At 60.7% G+C, this 21,110-nt stretch overlaps 1 long non-coding RNA gene across 2 annotated transcripts; it reads left to right on the top strand.

Moving 5' to 3' along the window:
* Window positions 1-339: 339 nt before the first annotated feature.
* On the top strand, window positions 340-20,711 carry LOC127924670 (uncharacterized). Of its 2 annotated transcripts, none has more exons than XR_008118551.1 (4): window positions 340-792; window positions 5,548-6,051; window positions 14,065-14,253; window positions 20,681-20,711. It is a non-coding gene; the product is annotated as an uncharacterized LOC127924670 (long non-coding RNA). The 2 variants fall into 2 exon arrangements; XR_008118552.1 differs by having other exon boundaries at window positions 14,065-14,395; window positions 20,681-20,708.
* Window positions 20,712-21,110: the final 399 nt, after the last annotated feature.

Below are 21,110 nucleotides of genomic sequence, written 5' to 3'. Positions count from 1 at the left end.
AGAAGAGGAGATCGAGCAGAGGACACAAAGGCTTACCCCTCGGACTGAGGGGCAGGCCGTCCCTGCACAAGTCAGCACAAGAGGAGAGGAGATCGCGCAGTGGACACAGGTAGGTATCTGACAACGGCTCGCCCTCGGACTGAGGGGCAGGCCGTGGCTGCACAAGTCAGCACAAGAGAAGAGGAGATCGAGCAGAGGACACAAAGGCTTACCCCTCGGACTGAGGGGCAGGCCGTCCCTGCACAAGTCAGCACAAGAGGAGAGGAGATCGCGCAGAGGACACAGGTAGGTATCTGACAACGGCTCGCCCTCGGACTGAGGGCAGGCCGTGGCTGCACAAGTCAGCACAAGAGAAGAGGAGATCGAGCAGAGGACACAAAGGCTTACCCCTCGGACTGAGGGGCAGGCCGTCCCTGCACAAGTCAGCACAAGAGGAGAGGAGATCGCGCAGTGGACACAGGTAGGTATCTGACAACGGCTCGCCCTCGGACTGAGGGGCAGGCCGTGGCTGCACAAGTCAGCACAAGAGAAGAGGAGATCGAGCAGAGGACACAAAGGCTTACCCCTCGGACTGAGGGGCAGGCCGTCCCTGCACAAGTCAGCACAAGAGGAGAGGAGATCGCGCAGAGGACACAAAGGCTTACCCCTCGGACTGAGGGGCAGGTCGTCCCTGCACAAGAGAAGAGGAGATCGAGCAGAGGACACAAAGGCTTACCCCTCGGACTGAGGGGCAGGCCGTCCCTGCACAAGTCAGCACAAGAGGAGAGGAGATCGCGCAGAGGACACAGGTAGGTATCTGACAACGGCTCGCCCTCGGACTGAGGGGCAGGCCGTCCCTGCACAAGTCAGCACAAGAGGAGAGGAGATCGCGCAGAGGACACAAAGGCTTACCCCTCGGACTGAGGGGCAGGTCGTCCCTGCACAAGAGAAGAGGAGATCGAGCAGAGGACACAAAGGCTTACCCCTCGGACTGAGGGGCAGGCCGTCCCTGCACAAGTCAGCACAAGAGGAGAGGAGATCGCGCAGAGGACACAGGTAGGTATCTGACAACGGCTCGCCCTCGGACTGAGGGGCAGGCCGTCCCTGCACAAGTCAGCACAAGAGGAGAGGAGATCGAGCAGAGGACACAAAGGCTTACCCCTCGGACTGAGGGGCAGGCCGTCCCTGCACAAGTCAGCACAAGAGGAGAGGAGATCGCGCAGAGGACACAGGTAGGTAACCGACAACGGCTCGCCCCTCGGACTGAGGGGCAGGCCGACCCTGCACAAGTCAGCACAAGAGAAGAGGAGATCGAGCAGAGGACACAAAGGCTTACCCCTCGGACTGAGGGGCAGGTCGTCCCTGCACAAGAGAAGAGGAGATCGAGCAGAGGACACAAAGGCTTACCCCTCGGACTGAGGGGCAGGCCGTCCCTGCACAAGTCAGCACAAGAGGAGAGGAGATCGCGCAGAGGACACAGGTAGGTAACCGACAACGGCTCGCCCCTCGGACTGAGGGGCAGGCCGACCCTGCACAAGAGGAGAGGAGATCGAGCAGAGGACACAAAGGCTTACCCCTCGGACTGAGGGGCAGGCCGTCCCTGCACAAGAGAAGAGGAGATCGAGCAGAGGACACAAAGGCTTACCCCTCGGACTGAGGGGCAGGCCGTCCCTGCACAAGTCAGCACAAGAGGAGAGGAGATCGCGCAGAGGACACAGGTAGGTAACTGACAACGGCTCGCCCTCGGACTGAGGGGCAGGCCGTCCCTGCACAAGTCAGCACAAGAGGAGAGGAGATCGCGCAGAGGACACAAAGGCTTACCCCTCGGACTGAGGGGCAGGTCGTCCCTGCACAAGAGAAGAGGAGATCGAGCAGAGGACACAAAGGCTTACCCCTCGGACTGAGGGGCAGGCCGTCCCTGCACAAGTCAGCACAAGAGGAGAGGAGATCGCGCAGAGGACACAGGTAGGTATCTGACAACGGCTCGCCCTCGGACTGAGGGGCAGGCCGTGGCTGCACAAGTCAGCACAAGAGAAGAGGAGATCGAGCAGAGGACACAAAGGCTTACCCCTCGGACTGAGGGGCAGGCCGTCCCTGCACAAGTCAGCACAAGAGGAGAGGAGATCGCGCAGTGGACACAGGTAGGTATCTGACAACGGCTCGCCCTCAGACTGAGGGGCAGGCCGTGGCTGCACAAGTCAGCACAAGAGAAGAGGAGATCGAGCAGAGGACACAAAGGCTTACCCCTCGGACTGAGGGGCATGCCGTCCCTGCACAAGTCAGCACAAGAGGAGAGGAGATCGAGCAGAGGACACAAAGGCTTACCCCTCGGACTGAGGGGCAGGCCGTCCCTGCACAAGAGTAGAGGATATCGAGCAGAGGACACAAAGGCTTACCCCTCGGACTGAGGGGCATGCCGTCCCTGCACAAGTCAGCACAAGAGGAGAGGAGATCGCACAAAGGACACAGGTAGGTAACCGACAACGGCTCGCCCCTCGGACTGAGGGGCAGGCCGACCCTGCACAAGAGAAGAGGAGATCGAGCAGAGGACACAAAGGCTTACCCCTCGGACTGAGGGGCAGGTCGTCCCTGCACAGGAGAAGAGGAGATCGAGCAGAGGACACAAAGGCTTACCCCTCGGACTGAGGGGCAGGCCGTCCTGCACAAGTCAGCACAAGAGGAGAGGAGATCGCGCAGAGGACACAGGTAGGTATCTGACAACGGCTCGCCCTCGGACTGAGGGGCAGGCCGTGGCTGCACAAGTCAGCACAAGAGAAGAGGAGATCGAGCAGAGGACACAAAGGCTTACCCCTCGGACTGAGGGGCAGGCCGTCCCTGCACAAGTCAGCACAAGAGGAGAGGAGATCGCGCAGAGGACACAAAGGCTTACCCCTCGGACTGAGGGGCAGGCCGTCCCTGCACAAGTCAGCACAAGAGGAGAGGAGATCGCGCAGAGGACACAGGTAGGTATGTGACAACGGCTCGCCCTCGGACTGAGGGGCAGGCCGTGGCTGCACAAGTCAGCACAAGAGGAGAGGAGATCGCGCAGAGGACACAGGTAGGTATGTGACAACGGCTCGCCCTCGGACTGAGGGGCAGGCCGTCCCTGCACAAGTCAGCACAAGAGGAGAGGAGATCGCGCAGAGGACACGGGTAGGTATCTGACCCTCGCCCTCGGACTGAGGGGCAGGCCGTCCCTGCACAAGTCAGCACAAGAGGAGAGGAGATCGCGCAGAGGACACAGGTAGGTATGTGACAACGGCTCGCCCTCGGACTGAGGGGCAGGCCGTGGCTGCACAAGTCAGCACAAGAGAAGATGAGATCGAGCAGAGGACACAAAGGCTTACCCCTCGGACTGAGGGGCAGGCCGTCCCTGCACAAGTCAGCACAAGAGAAGAGGAGATCGAGCAGAGGACACAAAGGCTTACCCCTCGGACTGAGGGGCAGGCCGTCCTGCACAAGTCAGCACAAGAGGAGAGGAGATCGCGCAGAGGACACGGGTAGGTATCTGACAACGGCTCGCCCTCGGACTGAGGGGCAGGCCGTGGCTGCACAAGTCAGCACAAGAGAAGAGGAGATCGAGCAGAGGACACAAAGGCTTACCCCTCGGACTGAGGGGCAGGCCGTCCCTGCACAAGTCAGCACAAGAGGAGAGGAGATCGCGCAGTGGACACAGGTAGGTATCTGACAACGGCTCGCCCTCGGACTGAGGGGCAGGCCGTGGCTGCACAAGTCAGCACAAGAGAAGAGGAGATCGAGCAGAGGACACAAAGGCTTACCCCTCGGACTGAGGGGCAGGCCGTCCCTGCACAAGTCAGCACAAGAGGAGAGGAGATCGCGCAGAGGACACAAAGGCTTACCCCTCGGACTGAGGGGCAGGTCGTCCCTGCACAAGAGAAGAGGAGATCGAGCAGAGGACACAAAGGCTTACCCCTCGGACTGAGGGGCAGGCCGTCCCTGCACAAGTCAGCACAAGAGGAGAGGAGATCGCGCAGAGGACACAGGTAGGTAACCGACAACGGCTCGCCCTCGGACTGAGGGGCAGGCCGTCCCTGCACAAGAGGAGAGGAGATCGAGCAGAGGACACAAAGGCTTACCCCTCGGACTGAGGGGCAGGTCGTCCCTGCACAAGAGAAGAGGAGATCGAGCAGAGGACACAAAGGCTTACCCCTCGGACTGAGGGCAGGCCGTCCCTGCACAAGTCAGCACAAGAGGAGAGGAGATCGCGCAGAGGACACAGGTAGGTATCTGACAACGGCTCGCCCTCGGACTGAGGGGCAGGCCGTCCCTGCACAAGTCAGCACAAGAGGAGAGGAGATCGCGCAGAGGACACAAAGGCTTACCCCTCGGACTGAGGGGCAGGTCGTCCCTGCACAAGAGAAGAGGAGATCGAGCAGAGGACACAAAGGCTTACCCCTCGGACTGAGGGGCAGGCCGTCCCTGCACAAGTCAGCACAAGAGGAGAGGAGATCGCGCAGAGGACACAGGTAGGTATCTGACAACGGCTCGCCCTCGGACTGAGGGGCAGGCCGTGGCTGCACAAGTCAGCACAAGAGAAGAGGAGATCGAGCAGAGGACACAAGGCTTACCCCTCGGACTGAGGGGCAGGCCGTCCCTGCACAAGTCAGCACAAGAGGAGAGGAGATCGCGCAGTGGACACAGGTAGGTATCTGACAACGGCTCGCCCTCAGACTGAGGGCAGGCCGTGGCTGCACAAGTCAGCACAAGAGAAGAGGAGATCGAGCAGAGGACACAAAGGCTTACCCCTCGGACTGAGGGGCATGCCGTCCCTGCACAAGTCAGCACAAGAGGAGAGGAGATCGAGCAGAGGACACAAAGGCTTACCCCTCGGACTGAGGGGCAGGCCGTCCCTGCACAAGAGAAGAGGAGATCGAGCAGAGGACACAAAGGCTTACCCCTCGGACTGAGGGGCAGGCCGTCCCTGCACAAGTCAGCACAAGAGGAGAGGAGATCGCGCAGAGGACACAGGTAGGTAACTGACAACGGCTCGCCCTCGGACTGAGGGGCAGGCCGTCCCTGCACAAGTCAGCACAAGAGGAGAGGAGATCGAGCAGAGGACACAAAGGCTTACCCCTCGGACTGAGGGGCAGGCCGTCCCTGCACAAGAGAAGAGGAGATCGAGCAGAGGACACAAAGGCTTACCCCTCGGACTGAGGGGCAGGCCGTCCCTGCACAAGTCAGCACAAGAGGAGAGGAGATCGCGCAGAGGACACAGGTAGGTAACCGACAACGGCTCGCCCCTCGGACTGAGGGGCATGCCGTCGCTGCACAAGTCAGCACAAGAGAAGAGGAGATCGAGCAGAGGACACAAAGGCTTACCCCTCGGACTGAGGGGCATGCCGTCCCTGCACAAGTCAGCACAAGAGGAGAGGAGATCGAGCAGAGGACACAAAGGCTTACCCCTCGGACTGAGGGGCAGGTCGTCCCTGCACAAGAGAAGAGGATATCGAGCAGAGGACACAAAGGCTTACCCCTCGGACTGAGGGGCAGGCCGTCCTGCACAAGTCAGCACAAGAGGAGAGGAGATCGCGCAGAGGACACAGGTAGGTATCTGACAACGGCTCGCCCTCGGACTGAGGGGCAGGCCGTGGCTGCACAAGTCAGCACAAGAGAAGAGGAGATCGAGCAGAGGACACAAAGGCTTACCCCTCGGACTGAGGGGCAGGCCGTCCCTGCACAAGTCAGCACAAGAGGAGAGGAGATCGCGCAGTGGACACAGGTAGGTATCTGACAACGGCTCGCCCTCAGACTGAGGGGCAGGCCGTGGCTGCACAAGTCAGCACAAGAGAAGAGGAGATCGAGCAGAGGACACAAAGGCTTACCCCTCGGACTGAGGGGCAGGCCGTCCCTGCACAAGTCAGCACAAGAGGAGAGGAGATCGCGCAGAGGACACAAAGGCTTACCCCTCGGACTGAGGGGCAGGTCGTCCCTGCACAAGAGAAGAGGAGATCGAGCAGAGGACACAAAGGCTTACCCCTCGGACTGAGGGGCAGGCCGTCCCTGCACAAGTCAGCACAAGAGGAGAGGAGATCGCGCAGAGGACACAGGTAGGTATCTGACAACGGCTCGCCCTCGGACTGAGGGGCAGGCCGTCCCTGCACAAGTCAGCACAAGAGGAGAGGAGATCGCGCAGAGGACACAAAGGCTTACCCCTCGGACTGAGGGGCAGGTCGTCCCTGCACAAGAGAAGAGGAGATCGAGCAGAGGACACAAAGGCTTACCCCTCGGACTGAGGGGCAGGCCGTCCCTGCACAAGTCAGCACAAGAGGAGAGGAGATCGCGCAGAGGACACAGGTAGGTATCTGACAACGGCTCGCCCTCGGACTGAGGGGCAGGCCGTGGCTGCACAAGTCAGCACAAGAGAAGAGGAGATCGAGCAGAGGACACAAAGGCTTACCCCTCGGACTGAGGGGCAGGCCGTCCCTGCACAAGTCAGCACAAGAGGAGAGGAGATCGCGCAGAGGACACGGGTAGGTATCTGACAACGGCTCGCCCCTCGGACTGAGGGGCAGGCCGTGGCTGCACAAGAGAAGAGGAGATCGAGCAGAGGACACAAAGGCTTACCCCTCGGACTGAGGGGCAGGCCGTCCTGCACAAGTCAGCACAAGAGGAGAGGAGATCGCGCAGAGGACACGGGTAGGTATGTGACAACGGCTCGCCCTCGGACTGAGGGGCAGGCCGTGGCTGCACAAGTCAGCACAAGAGAAGAGGAGATTGAGCAGAGGACACAAAGGCTTACCCCTCGGACTGAGGGGCAGGCCGTCCCTGCACAAGTCAGCACAAGAGGAGAGGAGATCGCGCAGAGGACACGGGTAGGTATCTGACAACGGCTCGCCCTCGGACTGAGGGGCAGGCCGTCCCTGCACAAGTCAGCACAAGAGAAGAGGAGATCGCGCAGAGGATACAGGTAGGTATCTGACAACGGCTCGCCCTCGGACTGAGGGCAGGCCGTGGCTGCACAAGTCAGCACAAGAGAAGAGGAGATCGCGCAGATGACACAGGTAGGTATATGACAACGGCTCGCCCTCGGACTGAGGGCAGGCCGTGGCTGCACAAGTCAGCACAAGAGGAGAGGAGATCGCGCAGAGGACACGGGTAGGTATCTGACAACGGCTCGCCCTCGGACTGAGGGGCAGGCCGTGGCTGCACAAGTCAGCACAAGAGAAGAGGAGATCGCGCAGAGGATACAGGTAGGTATCTGACAACGGCTCGCCCTCGGACTGAGGGCAGGCCGTGGCTGCACAAGTCAGCACAACAGGAGAGGAGATCGCGCAGAGGACACGGGTAGGTATCTGACAACGGCTCGCCCTCAGACTGAGGGGCAGGCCGACACTGCACAAGTCAGCAAAGGAGAAGAGAATGTCAGCACAAGAGGAGAGGAGATCGCGCAGAGGACACAGGTAGGTATCTGACAACGGCTCGCCCTCGGACTGAGGGCAGGCCGTGGCTGCACAAGTCAGCACAAGAGAAGAGGAGATCGAGCAGAGGACACAAAGGCTTACCCCTCGGACTGAGGGGCAGGCCGTCCCTGCACAAGTTAGCACAAGAGGAGAGGAGATCGCGCAGAGGACACGGGTAGGTATCTGACAACGGCTCGCCCTCGGACTGAGGGGCAGGCCGTCCCTGCACAAGTCAGCACAAGAGAAGAGGAGATCGCGCAGAGGATACAGGTAGGTATCTGACAACGGCTCGCCCTCGGACTGAGGGCAGGCCGTGGCTGCACAAGTCAGCACAAGAGGAGAGGAGATCGCGCAGAGGACACGGGTAGGTATCTGACAACGGCTCGCCCTCGGACTGAGGGGCAGGCCGTGGCTGCACAAGTCAGCACAAGAGAAGAGGAGATCGCGCAGAGGATACGGGTAGGTATCTGACAACGGCTCGCCCTCGGACTGAGGGCAGGCCGTGGCTGCACAAGTCAGCACAACAGGAGAGGAGATCGCGCAGAGGACACGGGTAGGTATCTGACAACGGCTCGCCCTCGGACTGAGGGGCAGGCCGTGGCTGCACAAGTCAGCACAAGAGAAGAGGAGATCGCGCAGAGGATACAGGTAGGTATCTGACAACGGCTCGCCCTCGGACTGAGGGCAGGCCGTGGCTGCACAAGTCAGCACAACAGGAGAGGAGATCGCGCAGAGGACACGGGTAGGTATCTGACAACGGCTCGCCCTCGGACTGAGGGGCAGGCCGTGGCTGCACAAGTCAGCACAAGAGAAGAGGAGATCGCGCAGAGGATACAGGTAGGTATCTGACAACGGCTCGCCCTCGGACTGAGGGCAGGCCGTGGCTGCACAAGTCAGCACAACAGGAGAGGAGATCGCGCAGAGGACACGGGTAGGTATCTGACAACGGCTCGCCCTCGGACTGAGGGGCAGGCCGTCCCTGCACAAGTCAGCACAAGAGGAGAGGAGATCGCGCAGAGGACACAGGTAGGTATGTGACAACGGCTCGCCCTCGGACTGAGGGGCAGGCCGTCCCTGCACAAGTCAGCACAAGAGGAGAGGAGATCGCGCAGAGGACACAGGTAGGTATGTGACAACGGCTCGCCCTCGGACTGAGGGGCAGGCCGTGGCTGCACAAGTCAGCACAAGAGAAGATGAGATCGAGCAGAGGACACAAAGGCTTACCCCTCGGACTGAGGACACAGAGGGGCAGGCCGTCCCTGCACAAGTCAGCACAAGAGAAGAGGAGATCGAGCAGAGGACACAAAGGCTTACCCCTCGGACTGAGGGGCAGGCCGTCCCTGCACAAGTCAGCACAAGAGGAGAGGAGATCGCGCAGAGGACACGGGTAGGTATCTGACAACGGCTCGCCCTCAGACTGAGGGGCAGGCCGACACTGCACAAGTCAGCAAAGGAGAAGAGAATGTCAGCACAAGAGGAGAGGAGATCGCGCAGAGGACACAGGTAGGTATCTGACAACGGCTCGCCCTCGGACTGAGGGCAGGCCGTGGCTGCACAAGTCAGCACAACAGGAGAGGAGATCGCGCAGAGGACACGGGTAGGTATCTGACAACGGCTCGCCCTCGGACTGAGGGGCAGGCCGTGGCTGCACAAGTCAGCACAAGAGAAGAGGAGATCGAGCAGAGGACACAAAGGCTTACCCCTCGGACTGAGGGGCAGGCCGTCCCTGCACAAGTTAGCACAAGAGGAGAGGAGATCGCGCAGAGGACACGGGTAGGTATCTGACAACGGCTCGCCCTCGGACTGAGGGCAGGCCGTGGCTGCACAAGTCAGCACAAGAGGAGAGGAGATCGCGCAGAGGACACGGGTAGGTATCTGACAACGGCTCGCCCTCGGACTGAGGGGCAGGCCGTGGCTGCACAAGTCAGCACAAGAGAAGAGGAGATCGCGCAGAGGATACAGGTAGGTATCTGACAACGGCTCGCCCTCGGACTGAGGGCAGGCCGTGGCTGCACAAGTCAGCACAACAGGAGAGGAGATCGCGCAGAGGACACGGGTAGGTATCTGACAACGGGTCGCCCTCGGACTGAGGGGCAGGCCGTGGCTGCACAAGTCAGCACAAGAGAAGAGGAGATCGCGCAGAGGATACAGGTAGGTATCTGACAACGGCTCGCCCTCGGACTGAGGGCAGGCCGTGGCTGCACAAGTCAGCACAACAGGAGAGGAGATCGCGCAGAGGACACGGGTAGGTATCTGACAACGGCTCGCCCTCGGACTGAGGGGCAGGCCGTGGCTGCACAAGTCAGCACAAGAGAAGAGGAGATCGCGCAGAGGATACAGGTAGGTATCTGACAACGGCTCGCCCTCGGACTGAGGGCAGGCCGTGGCTGCACAAGTCAGCACAACAGGAGAGGAGATCGCGCAGAGGACACGGGTAGGTATCTGACAACGGCTCGCCCTCGGACTGAGGGGCAGGCCGTCCCTGCACAAGTCAGCACAAGAGGAGAGGAGATCGCGCAGAGGACACAGGTAGGTATGTGACAACGGCTCGCCCTCGGACTGAGGGGCAGGCCGTGGCTGCACAAGTCAGCACAAGAGGAGAGGAGATCGCGCAGAGGACACAGGTAGGTATGTGACAACGGCTCGCCCTCGGACTGAGGGGCAGGCCGTCCCTGCACAAGTCAGCACAAGAGAAGAGGAGATCTAGCAGAGGACACAAAGGCTTACCCCTCGGACTGAGGGGCAGGCCGTCCCTGCACAAGTCAGCACAAGAGGAGAGGAGATCGCGCAGAGGACACGGGTAGGTATCTGACAACGGCTCGCCCTCGGACTGAGGGGCAGGCCGTGGCTGCACAAGTCAGCACAAGAGAAGAGGAGATCGAGCAGAGGACACAAAGGCTTACCCCTCGGACTGAGGGGCAGGCCGTCCCTGCACAAGTCAGCACAAGAGGAGAGGAGATCGCGCAGAGGACACGGGTAGGTATGTGACAACGGCTCGCCCTCGGACTGAGGGGCAGGCCGTGGCTGCACAAGTCAGCACAAGAGGAGAGGAGATCGCGCAGAGGACACAGGTAGGTATGTGACAACGGCTCGCCCTCGGACTGAGGGGCAGGCCGTCCCTGCACAAGTCAGCACAAGAGAAGAGGAGATCTAGCAGAGGACACAAAGGCTTACCCTCGGACTGAGGGGGGCAGGCCGTCCCTGCACAAGTCAGCACAAGAGGAGAGGAGATCGCGCAGAGGACACGGGTAGGTATCTGACAACGGCTCGCCCTCGGACTGAGGGGCAGGCCGTGGCTGCACAAGTCAGCACAAGAGAAGAGGAGATCGAGCAGAGGACACAAAGGCTTACCCCTCGGACTGAGGGGCAGGCCGTCCCTGCACAAGTCAGCACAAGAGGAGAGGAGATCGCGCAGAGGACACGGGTAGGTATGTGACAACGGCTCGCCCTCGGACTGAGGGGCAGGCCGTGGCTGCACAAGTCAGCACAAGAGAAGAGGAGATTGAGCAGAGGACACAAAGGCTTACCCCTCGGACTGAGGGGCAGGCCGTCCCTGCACAAGTCAGCACAAGAGGAGAGGAGATCGCGCAGAGGACACGGGTAGGTATCTGACAACGGCTCGCCCTCGGACTGAGGGGCAGGCCGTGGCTGCACAAGTCAGCACAAGAGAAGAGGAGATCGAGCAGAGGACACAAAGGCTTACCCCTCGGACTGAGGGGCAGGCCGTCCCTGCACAAGTCAGCACAAGAGGAGAGGAGATCGCGCAGAGGACACAGGTAGGTATCTGACAACGGCTCGCCCTCGGACTGAGGGGCAGGCCGTGGCTGCACAAGTCAGCACAAGAGAAGAGGAGATCGAGCAGAGGACACAAAGGCTTACCACTCGGACTGAGGGGCAGGTCGTCCCTGCACAAGAGAAGAGGAGATTGAGCAGAGGACACAAAGGCTTACCCCTCGGACTGAGGGGCAGGCCGTCCCTGCACAAGTCAGCACAAGAGGAGAGGAGATCGCGCAGAGGACACAGGTAGGTATCTGACAACGGCTCGCCCTCGGACTGAGGGGCAGGCCGTGGCTGCACAAGTCAGCACAAGAGAAGAGGAGATCGAGCAGAGGACACAAAGGCTTACCCCTCGGACTGAGGGGGCAGGTCGTCCCTGCACAAGAGAAGAGGAGATTGAGCAGAGGACACAAAGGCTTACCCCTCGGACTGAGGGGCAGGCCGTCCCTGCACAAGTCAGCACAAGAGGAGAGGAGATCGCGCAGAGGACACAGGTAGGTATCTGACAACGGCTCGCCCTCGACAAGAGAAGAGGAGATCGAGCAGAGGACACAAAGGCTTACCCCTCGGACTGAGGGGCAGGTCAGCACAAGAGAAGAGGAGATTGAGCAGAGGACACAAAGGCTTACCCCTCGGACTGAGGGGCAGGCCGTCCCTGCACAAGTCAGCACAAGAGGAGAGGAGATCGCGCAGAGGACACAGGTAGGTATCTGACAACGGCTCGCCCTCGACAAGAGAAGAGGAGATCGAGCAGAGGACACAAAGGCTTACCCCTCGGACTGAGGGGCAGGTCAGCACAAGAGGAGAGGAGATCGAGCAGAGGACACAAAGGCTTACCCCTCGGACTGAGGGGCAGGCCGTCCCTGCACAAGTCAGCACAAGAGGAGAGGAGATCGCGCAGAGGACACAGGTAGGTAACCGACAAAGGCTTACCCCTCGGACTGAGGGGCAGGCCGTCCCTGCACAAGAGAAGAGGATATCGAGCAGAGGACACAAAGGCTTACCCCTCGGACTGAGGGGCAGGCCGTCCCTGCACAAGTCAGCACAAGAGGAGAGGAGATCGAGCAGAGGACACAAAGGCTTACCCCTCGGACTGAGGGGCAGGCCGTCCCTGCACAAGAGAAGAGGAGATCGAGCAGAGGACACAAAGGCTTACCCCTCGGACTGAGGGGCAGGCCGTCCCTGCACAAGTCAGCACAAGAGGAGAGGAGATCGCGCAGAGGACACAGGTAGGTATCTGACAACGGCTCGCCCTCGGACTGAGGGGCAGGCCGTGGCTGCACAAGTCAGCACAAGAGAAGAGGAGATCGAGCAGAGGACACAAAGGCTTACCACTCGGACTGAGGGGCAGGTCGTCCCTGCACAAGAGAAGAGGAGATCGAGCAGAGGACACAAAGGCTTACCCCTCGGACTGAGGGGCAGGTCGTCCCTGCACAAGAGAAGAGGAGATCGAGCAGAGGACACAAAGGCTTACCCCTCGGACTGAGGGGCAGGTCGTCCCTGCACAAGAGAAGAGGAGATCGAGCAGAGGACACAAAGGCTTACCCCTCGGACTGAGGGGCAGGTCGTCCCTGCACAAGAGAAGAGGAGATCGAGCAGAGGACACAAAGGCTTACCCCTCGGACTGAGGGGCAGGCCGTCCCTGCACAAGTCAGCACAAGAGGAGAGGAGATCGCGCAGAGGACACAGGTAGGTAACCGACAACGGCTCGCCCTCGGACTGAGGGGCAGGCCGACCCTGCACAAGAGAAGAGGAGATCGAGCAGAGGACACAAAGGCTTACCCTCGGACTGAGGGGGCAGGTCGTCCCTGCACAAGAGAAGAGGAGATTGAGCAGAGGACACAAAGGCTTACCCCTCGGACTGAGGGGCAGGCCGTCCCTGCACAAGTCAGCACAAGAGGAGAGGAGATCGCGCAGAGGACACAGGTAGGTATCTGACAACGGCTCGCCCTCGACAAGAGAAGAGGAGATCGAGCAGAGGACACAAAGGCTTACCCTCGGACTGAGGGGCAGGTCGTCCCTGCACAAGAGAAGAGGAGATTGAGCAGAGGACACAAAGGCTTACCCCTCGGACTGAGGGGCAGGCCGTCCCTGCACAAGTCAGCACAAGAGGAGAGGAGATCGCGCAGAGGACACAGGTAGGTATCTGACAACGGCTCGCCCTCGACAAGAGAAGAGGAGATCGAGCAGAGGACACAAAGGCTTACCCCTCGGACTGAGGGGCAGGTCGTCCCTGCACAAGAGAAGAGGAGATTGAGCAGAGGACACAAAGGCTTACCCCTCGGACTGAGGGGCAGGCCGTCCCTGCACAAGTCAGCACAAGAGGAGAGGAGATCGCGCAGAGGACACAGGTAGGTATCTGACAACGGCTCGCCCTCGACAAGAGAAGAGGAGATCGAGCAGAGGACACAAAGGCTTACCCCTCGGACTGAGGGGCAGGCCGTCCCTGCACAAGAGAAGAGGAGATCGAGCAGAGGACACAAAGGCTTACCCCTCGGACTGAGGGGCATGCCGTCCCTGCACAAGTCAGCACAAGAGGAGAGGAGATCGCGCAGAGGACACAGGTAGGTAACCGACAACGGCTCGCCCCTCGGACTGAGGGGCAGGCCGACCCTGCACAAGAGAAGAGGAGATCGAGCAGAGGACACAAAGGCTTACCCCTCGGACTGAGGGGCATGCCGTCCCTGCACAAGTCAGCACAAGAGGAGAGGAGATCGAGCAGAGGACACAAAGGCTTACCCCTCGGACTGAGGGGCAGGCCGTCCCTGCACAAGAGAAGAGGATATCGAGCAGAGGACACAAAGGCTTACCCCTCGGACTGAGGGGCATGCCGTCCCTGCACAAGTCAGCACAAGAGGAGAGGAGATCGCGCAGAGGACACAGGTAGGTATCTGACAACGGCTCGCCCTCGGACTGAGGGGCAGGCCGTGGCTGCACAAGTCAGCACAAGAGAAGAGGAGATCGAGCAGAGGACACAAAGGCTTACCCCTCGGACTGAGGGGCAGGTCGTCCCTGCACAAGAGAAGAGGAGATTGAGCAGAGGACACAAAGGCTTACCCCTCGGACTGAGGGGCAGGTCGTCCCTGCACAAGAGAAGAGGAGATCGAGCAGAGGACACAAAGGCTTACCCCTCGGACTGAGGGGCAGGTCGTCCCTGCACAAGAGAAGAGGAGATTGAGCAGAGGACACAAAGGCTTACCCCTCGGACTGAGGGGCAGGTCGTCCCTGCACAAGAGAAGAGGAGATCGAGCAGAGGACACAAAGGCTTACCCCTCGGACTGAGGGGCAGGCCGTCCCTGCACAAGTCAGCACAAGAGGAGAGGAGATCGCGCAGTGGACACAGGTAGGTATCTGACAACGGCTCGCCCTCGGACTGAGGGGCAGGCCGTGGCTGCACAAGTCAGCACAAGAGAAGAGGAGATCGAGCAGAGGACACAAAGGCTTACCCCTCGGACTGAGGGGCAGGCCGTCCCTGCACAAGTCAGCACAAGAGGAGAGGAGATCGCGCAGTGGACACAGGTAGGTATCTGACAACGGCTCGCCCTCGGACTGAGGGGCAGGCCGTGGCTGCACAAGTCAGCACAAGAGAAGAGGAGATCGAGCAGAGGACACAAAGGCTTACCCCTCGGACTGAGGGGCAGGCCGTCCCTGCACAAGTCAGCACAAGAGGAGAGGAGATCGCGCAGAGGACACAGGTAGGTATCTGACAACGGCTCGCCCTCGGACTGAGGGGCAGGCCGTGGCTGCACAAGTCAGCACAAGAGAAGAGGAGATCGAGCAGAGGACACAAAGGCTTACCCCTCGGACTGAGGGGCAGGCCGTCCCTGCACAAGTCAGCACAAGAGGAGAGGAGATCGCGCAGTGGACACAGGTAGGTATCTGACAACGGCTCGCCCTCGGACTGAGGGGCAGGCCGTGGCTGCACAAGTCAGCACAAGAGAAGAGGAGATCGAGCAGAGGACACAAAGGCTTACCCCTCGGACTGAGGGGCAGGCCGTCCCTGCACAAGTCAGCACAAGAGGAGAGGAGATCGCGCAGAGGACACAAAGGCTTACCCCTCGGACTGAGGGGCAGGTCGTCCCTGCACAAGAGAAGAGGAGATCGAGCAGAGGACACAAAGGCTTACCCCTCGGACTGAGGGGCAGGCCGTCCCTGCACAAGTCAGCACAAGAGGAGAGGAGATCGCGCAGAGGACACAGGTAGGTATCTGACAACGGCTCGCCCTCGGACTGAGGGGCAGGCCGTCCCTGCACAAGTCAGCACAAGAGGAGAGGAGATCGCGCAGAGGACACAAAGGCTTACCCCTCGGACTGAGGGGCAGGTCGTCCCTGCACAAGAGAAGAGGAGATCGAGCAGAGGACACAAAGGCTTACCCCTCGGACTGAGGGGCAGGCCGTCCCTGCACAAGTCAGCACAAGAGGAGAGGAGATCGCGCAGAGGACACAGGTAGGTATCTGACAACGGCTCGCCCTCGGACTGAGGGGCAGGCCGTGGCTGCACAAGTCAGCACAAGAGAAGAGGAGATCGAGCAGAGGACACAAAGGCTTACCCCTCGGACTGAGGGGCAGGCCGTCCCTGCACAAGTCAGCACAAGAGGAGAGGAGATCGCGCAGTGGACACAGGTAGGTATCTGACAACGGCTCGCCCTCGGACTGAGGGGCAGGCCGTGGCTGCACAAGTCAGCACAAGAGAAGAGGAGATCGAGCAGAGGACACAAAGGCTTACCCCTCGGACTGAGGGGCAGGCCGTCCCTGCACAAGTCAGCACAAGAGGAGAGGAGATCGAGCAGAGGACACAAAGGCTTACCCCTCGGACTGAGGGGCAGGTCGTCCCTGCACAAGTCAGCACAAGAGAAGAGGAGATCGAGCAGAGGACACAAAGGCTTACCCCTCGGACTGAGGGGCATGCCGTCCCTGCACAAGTCAGCACAAGAGGAGAGGAGATCGCACAGAGGACACAGGTAGGTAACCGACAACGGCTCGCCCCTCGGACTGAGGGGCAGGCCGTCCCTGCACAAGTCAGCACAAGAGGAGAGGAGATCGCGCAGAGGACACAAAGGCTTACCCCTCGGACTGAGGGGCAGGTCGTCCCTGCACAAGAGAAGAGGAGATCGAGCAGAGGACACAAAGGCTTACCCCTCGGACTGAGGGGCAGGCCGTCCCTGCACAAGTCAGCACAAGAGGAGAGGAGATCGCGCAGAGGACACAGGTAGGTATCTGACAACGGCTCGCCCTCGGACTGAGGGGCAGGCCGTCCCTGCACAAGTCAGCACAAGAGGAGAGGAGATCGCGCAGAGGACACAAAGGCTTACCCCTCGGACTGAGGGGCAGGTCGTCCCTGCACAAGAGAAGAGGAGATCGAGCAGAGGACACAAAGGCTTACCCCTCGGACTGAGGGGCAGGCCGTCCCTGCACAAGTCAGCACAAGAGGAGAGGAGATCGCGCAGAGGACACAGGTAGGTATCTGACAACGGCTCGCCCTCGGACTGAGGGGCAGGCCGTGGCTGCACAAGTCAGCACAAGAGAAGAGGAGATCGAGCAGAGGACACAAAGGCTTACCCCTCGGACTGAGGGGCAGGCCGTCCCTGCACAAGTCAGCACAAGAGGAGAGGAGATCGCGCAGTGGACACAGGTAGGTATCTGACAACGGCTCGCCCTCAGACTGAGGGGCAGGCCGTGGCTGCACAAGTCAGCACAAGAGAAGAGGAGATCGAGCAGAGGACACAAAGGCTTACCCCTCGGACTGAGGGGCAGGCCGTCCCTGCACAAGTCAGCACAAGAGGAGAGGAGATCGCGCAGAGGACACAAAGGCTTACCCCTCGGACTGAGGGGCAGGTCGTCCCTGCACAAGAGAAGAGGAGATCGAGCAGAGGACACAAAGGCTTACCCCTCGGACTGAGGGGCAGGCCGTCCCTGCACAAGTCAGCACAAGAGGAGAGGAGATCGCGCAGAGGACACAGGTAGGTATCTGACAACGGCTCGCCCTCGGACTGAGGGGCAGGCCGTCCCTGCACAAGTCAGCACAAGAGGAGAGGAGATCGCGCAGAGGACACAAAGGCTTACCCCTCGGACTGAGGGGCAGGTCGTCCCTGCACAAGAGAAGAGGAGATCGAGCAGAGGACACAAAGGCTTACCCCTCGGACTGAGGGGCAGGCCGTCCCTGCACAAGTCAGCACAAGAGGAGAGGAGATCGCGCAGAGGACACAGGTAGGTATCTGACAACGGCTCGCCCTCGGACTGAGGGGCAGGCCGTGGCTGCACAAGTCAGCACAAGAGAAGAGGAGATCGAGCAGAGGACACAAAGGCTTACCCCTCGGACTGAGGGGCAGGCCGTCCCTGCACAAGTCAGCACAAGAGGAGAGGAGATCGAGCAGAGGACACAAAGGCTTACCCCTCGGACTGAGGGGCAGGCCGTCCCTGCACAAGTCAGCACAAGAGGAGAGGAGATCGCGCAGAGGACACAGGTAGGTAACTGACAACGGCTCGCCCTCGGACTGAGGGGCAGGCCGTGGCTGCACAAGTCAGCACAAGAGGAGAGGAGATCGCGCAGAGGACACAGGTAGGTATGTGACAACGGCTCGCCCTCGGACTGAGGGGCAGGCCGTCCCTGCACAAGTCAGCACAAGAGGAGAGGAGATCGCGCAGAGGACACGGGTAGGTATCTGACAACGGCTCGCCCTCGGACTGAGGGGCAGGCCGTCCCTGCACAAGTCAGCACAAGAGGAGAGGAGATCGCGCAGAGGACACAGGTAGGTATGTGACAACGGCTCGCCCTCGGACTGAGGGGCAGGCCGTGGCTGCACAAGTCAGCACAAGAGAAGATGAGATCGAGCAGAGGACACAAAGGCTTACCCCTCGGACTGAGGGGCAGGCCGTCCCTGCACAAGTCAGCACAAGAGAAGAGGAGATCGAGCAGAGGACACAAAGGCTTACCCCTCGGACTGAGGGGCAGGCCGTCCCTGCACAAGTCAGCACAAGAGGAGAGGAGATCGCGCAGAGGACACGGGTAGGTATCTGACAACGGCTCGCCCTCGGACTGAGGGGCAGGCCGTGGCTGCACAAGTCAGCACAAGAGAAGAGGAGATCGAGCAGAGGACACAAAGGCTTACCCCTCGGACTGAGGGGCAGGCCGTCCCTGCACAAGTCAGCACAAGAGGAGAGGAGATCGCGCAGTGGACACAGGTAGGTATCTGACAACGGCTCGCCCTCGGACTGAGGGGCAGGCCGTGGCTGCACAAGTCAGCACAAGAGAAGAGGAGATCGAGCAGAGGACACAAAGGCTTACCCCCTCGGACTGAGGGGCAGGCCGTCCTGCACAAGTCAGCACAAGAGGAGAGGAGATCGCGCAGAGGACACAAAGGCTTACCCCTCGGACTGAGGGGCAGGTCGTCCCTGCACAAGAGAAGAGGAGATCGAGCAGAGGACACAAAGGCTTACCCCTCGGACTGAGGGGCAGGCCGTCCCTGCACAAGTCAGCACAAGAGGAGAGGAGATCGCGCAGAGGACACAGGTAGGTATCTGACAACGGCTCGCCCTCGGACTGAGGGGCAGGCCGTCCCTGCACAAGAGGAGAGGAGATCGCGCAGAGGACACAAAGGCTTACCCCTCGGACTGAGGGGCAGGTCGTCCCTGCACAAGAGAAGAGGAGATCGAGCAGAGGACACAAAGGCTTACCCCTCGGACTGAGGGGCAGGCCGTCCCTGCACAAGTCAGCACAAGAGGAGAGGAGATCGCGCAGAGGACACAGGTAGGTATCTGACAACGGCTCGCCCTCGGACTGAGGGGCAGGCCGTGGCTGCACAAGTCAGCACAAGAGAAGAGGAGATCGAGCAGAGGACACAAAGGCTTACCCCTCGGACTGAGGGGCAGGCCGTCCCTGCACAAGTCAGCACAAGAGGAGAGGAGATCGCGCAGTGGACACAGGTAGGTATCTGACAACGGCTCGCCCTCAGACTGAGGGGCAGGCCGTGGCTGCACAAGTCAGCACAAGAGAAGAGGAGATCGAGCAGAGGACACAAAGGCTTACCCCTCGGACTGAGGGGCAGGCCGTCCCTGCACAAGTCAGCACAAGAGGAGAGGAGATCGCGCAGAGGACACAAAGGCTTACCCCTCGGACTGAGGGGCAGGTCGTCCCTGCACAAGAGAAGAGGAGATCGAGCAGAGGACACAAAGGCTTACCCCTCGGACTGAGGGGCAGGCCGTCCCTGCACAAGTCAGCACAAGAGGAGAGGAGATCGCGCAGAGGACACAGGTAGGTATCTGACAACGGCTCGCCCTCGGACTGAGGGGCAGGCCGTCCCTGCACAAGTCAGCACAAGAGGAGAGGAGATCGCGCAGAGGACACAAAGGCTTACCCCTCGGACTGAGGGGCAGGTCGTCCCTGCACAAGAGAAGAGGAGATCGAGCAGAGGACACAAAGGCTTACCCCTCGGACTGAGGGGCAGGCCGTCCCTGCACAAGTCAGCACAAGAGGAGAGGAGATCGCGCAGAGGACACAGGTAGGTATCTGACAACGGCTCGCCCTCGGACTGAGGGGCAGGCCGTGGCTGCACAAGAGAAGAGGAGATCGAGCAGAGGACACAAAGGCTTACCCCTCGGACTGAGGGGCAGGCCGTCCCTGCACAAGTCAGCACAAGAGGAGAGGAGATCGCGCAGAGGACACAGGTAGGTATGTGACAACGGCTCGCCCTCGGACTGAGGGGCAGGCCGTGGCTGCACAAGTCAGCACAAGAGGAGAGGAGATCGCGCAGAGGACACAGGTAGGTATGTGACAACGGCTCGCCCTCGGACTGAGGGGCAGGCCGTCCCTGCACAAGTCAGCACAAGAGGAGAGGAGATCGCGCAGAGGACACGGGTAGGTATCTGACAACGGCTCGCCCTCGGACTGAGGGGCAGGCCGTCCCTGCACAAGTCAGCACAAGAGGAGAGGAGATCGCGCAGAGGACACAGGTAGGTATGTGACAACGGCTCGCCCTCGGTCTGCGGGGCAGGCCGTGGCTGCACAAGTCAGCACAAGAGAAGATGAGATCGAGCAGAGGACACAAAGGCTTACCCCTCGGACTGAGGGGGAGGCCGTCCCTGCACAAGTCAGCACAAGAGAAGAGGAGATCGAGCAGAGGACACAAAGGCTTACCCCTCGGACTGAGGGGCAGGCCGTCCCTGCACAAGTCAGCACAAGAGGAGAGGAGATCGCGCAGAGGACACGGGTAGGTATCTGACAACGGCTCGCCCTCGGACTGAGGGGCAGGCCGTGGCTGCACAAGTCAGCACAAGAGAAGAGGAGATCGAGCAGAGGACACAAAGGCTTACCCCTCGGACTGAGGGGCAGGCCGTCCCTGCACAAGTCAGCACAAGAGGAGAGGAGATCGCGCAGAGGACACGGGTAGGTATGTGACAACGGCTCGCCCTCGGACTGAGGGGCAGGCCGTGGCTGCACAAGTCAGCACAAGAGAAGAGGAGATTGAGCAGAGGACACAAAGGCTTACCCCTCGGACTGAGGGGCAGGCCGTCCCTGCACAAGTCAGCACAAGAGGAGAGGAGATCGCGCAGAGGACACGGGTAGGTATCTGACAACGGCTCGCCCTCGGACTGAGGGGCAGGCCGTGGCTGCACAAGTCAGCACAAGAGAAGAGGAGATCGAGCAGAGGACACAAAGGCTTACCCCTCGGACTGAGGGGCAGGTCGTCCCTGCACAAGAGAAGAGGAGATTGAGCAGAGGACACAAAGGCTTACCCCTCGGACTGAGGGGCAGGCCGTCCCTGCACAAGTCAGCACAAGAGGAGAGGAGATCGCGCAGAGGACACAGGTAGGTATCTGACAACGGCTCGCCCTCGGACTGAGGGGCAGGCCGTGGCTGCACAAGTCAGCACAAGAGAAGAGGAGATCGAGCAGAGGACACAAAGGCTTACCCCCTCGGACTGAGGGGCATGCCGTC

This window comes from Oncorhynchus keta, unplaced genomic scaffold (genome assembly GCF_023373465.1).
Source record: "Oncorhynchus keta strain PuntledgeMale-10-30-2019 unplaced genomic scaffold, Oket_V2 Un_contig_440_pilon_pilon, whole genome shotgun sequence".
Taxonomy (NCBI): Eukaryota; Metazoa; Chordata; class Actinopteri; order Salmoniformes; family Salmonidae; genus Oncorhynchus; species Oncorhynchus keta.
Note: the sequence above shows the minus strand (reverse complement) of the source record. Positions and strands in the feature narration are given on the sequence as shown.